General features: G+C 33.7%; 1 non-coding gene across 1 annotated transcript; it reads left to right on the forward strand.

The window, feature by feature from the left end:
* The first annotated feature begins 228 nt into the window (after positions 1 to 228).
* Positions 229 to 844, forward strand: LOC102285435 (large ribosomal subunit protein uL6). The gene has a single exon (XR_001351466.2). It is a non-coding gene; the product is annotated as a large ribosomal subunit protein uL6 (transcript).
* The last annotated feature ends 1,909 nt before the right edge of the window (positions 845 to 2,753 follow it).

Raw genomic sequence — 2,753 nt, forward strand, 5'->3', positions numbered from 1 at the left:
TAAATTTTACATTATGCATTTAATGTGAACTGTTGGCAATTCTCATTGTTCCCACAACCACAAAAAGTCTCGTTTTTGTATGATTTTATACAAAACAACCAATCAACTGAATTCAAAGTTGAAAACATTTTATATAAGTATATTTTACTCCTGACATTTTAAAGGATCTATTTATGGAGTAAACGTTTCACTTTAAAATTAGTTCCCTGCTTTTTTCCCCGCATCTACTGCGAGAATGAAGACCATTCTCAGCAACCAGACTGTCGACATCCCAGAAAATGTCGACATTAACTTGAAGGGACGGACAGTTATTGTGAAGGGCCCCGGAGGTACCCTGCGGAGGGACTTCAATCACATCAATGTAGAACTCAGTCTCCTTGGAAAGAAAAAGAAGAGGCTCCGTGTTGACAAATGGTGGGGAAACAGAAAGGAACTGGCCACTGTTCTCACAATCTGTAGTCACGTACAGAACATGATCAAGGGTGTTAAACTGGGCTTCCGTTACAAGATGAGGTCGGTGTATGCCCACTTCCCCATCAACGTTGTTATTCAGGAGAATGGTTCTCTTGTGGAAATCCGAAATTTTGGGGGTGAAAAATACATACGCGGAGTTCGAATGAGGCCAGGGGTTGCCTGTTCAGTATCTCAAGCCCAGAAAGATGAGTTGATTCTTGAAGGAAATGACATTGAACTTGTGTCAAATTCAGCTGCTTTGATTCAGCAAGCCACCACAGTTAAAAACAAGGATATCAGAAAATTTTTAGATGGTATCTATGTTTCTGAAAAAGGAACAGTTCAGCAGGCTGATGAATAAGATCTCAGTGATCCTGCTGCAGAAACAACAAGATAGCAGATGGTTCTATGGACTCAGTTGTGACATTTTAAAGAGACAATGAAACTCTTGATTTGAAAAAATAAAAAAATTTTAAAAAATAAAATAAAATTAGTTCCCTTTGCAATTTTTTTACCACAACCAGGGCTACACTCACAGGTCTGGCTTCTAATTCTGTGAAATTGCCTACAATTAAACTGTTAAATTAGACTATAAGATAAATTGGCAGTTAAACTGAATAAAGTTTAACATGTATGTTTGTAATTAAGGGCTGTAACAGAGAAATTTTAAATCTGATGAAAGTAATATAAGCATAGAACCTAGGGACTTCTGTAAATGGAGAACCTCCATTATTCCCTAAATGTCAATGGACCCCAGACTAAACCCACAGTTAAATAGGAAAAAGACATATAGATGTCTGTATAAAAGACTATGTACTGAATCTGGAAAAATTACCAGGTACAATCCTAGGCACTTTATATATTTTATTTAATCCTCAAAATAATTTCTGTAAAATATAGTAGTATCACTACTTTATGTTTGTTGCTGTTCAGTCACTAAATTGTGCCTGACATTTTGAGACCCCATGGACTGCAGCATGCCAAGATCCCCTGTTTTCCATTATCTCCTGGAGTTTTCTCAAATTTATGTCCATTGAGTTGTTGATGTGCTTTATAGATAACAAAATTACAGTTAAGAGAGTAAATGACACAGGTAGTATCACACAACCTAAAAAGATAAAATCTGACAGTCTTTCAATCATACTATTTTGCTAACAATTTTTCTAGATTATATGAATACTAATGGAAAACCATAATCTGAATTTATACCCCTTTGCTTTGTACTTTACCTTAATAGCACCAATTTTTTCTATAAGGCACATTTCATAAAATAGACTACACTGGAACTCACAATGGGTCCAATTTCCCATCCCTACTCCCAAGACAGTATTTAAACCATATTAACTAGATTATTGTGTTTTTAGACATTTCTTATCTATCCTCAAGATTCTTAGAGCAAATATAAATGAAAAAGACACTAATGCATTTGAAGTCATTTTAAGTACACTGTAAAAGTCAGCAGTCACTCAACAATAAGTTTTGTTTTCTGTTTTAAACTATGAACTACCTATTTGCATTCCCAGGATCTTAAAAGAAAAAACAAAACAGGATTGTTCAGCAATGAAGAGTTTATAACTTTAAGCTTTTTAAAAAAATGTTAACAACCTCTTACATGTTTTCATAAACACCATACTCGAGGCAAACTAATTCTCAGGGAATAAGCACTTAGGTCTTTAATAAAGATGGAAATTATCTTGTCAGCCAGGTCCTAGCATTCACCTATTAAAATGAACCATGACTGGGTCTTTACCTTTCTGATAAACTAAGCAGCAACCTGGATTTCAAACTCTTTCCATCCTCCCATTGAAAACTGATGATTACATGCTGAATGATAACAGCATTTGCAGCTTAATTGAAACAACATATACTTCTCTTCAACCCTACATGTTGCATTGTAATTTGAATGCATTCATCATTGTGTATTTTCAGATATAAATTACAAACTTGAATTAATGAAATAGATCTACATTTTCATTACGATCAATCATGAATGAAAATTTATCACCATGTATATACTGCAATAAGAATAGGCAAAACAAACTCCTGAAATTGAGAAGAATTCATCATTCAAGGTGATTTAAAACTAGTCATAACACTATAATGGAAAACTAGTTTATGAAATTAATATAACATTCCAAGATTACTTTTTCTTGATATACAGAAAATTCATACAAATCTATGAAACAAAACCTGAAACTTTAATAAAAAATAAGAGCTATGACTATAAGTAGATCATGCCCTTCTCTGAAAGTATAAGGGTCAAGGTTCAACATTAAGAATTTGGGAAATATATATATGTA

The sequence above is a fragment of the Bos mutus genome, chromosome 10 (genome assembly GCF_027580195.1).
Source record: "Bos mutus isolate GX-2022 chromosome 10, NWIPB_WYAK_1.1, whole genome shotgun sequence".
Taxonomy (NCBI): Eukaryota; Metazoa; Chordata; class Mammalia; order Artiodactyla; family Bovidae; genus Bos; species Bos mutus.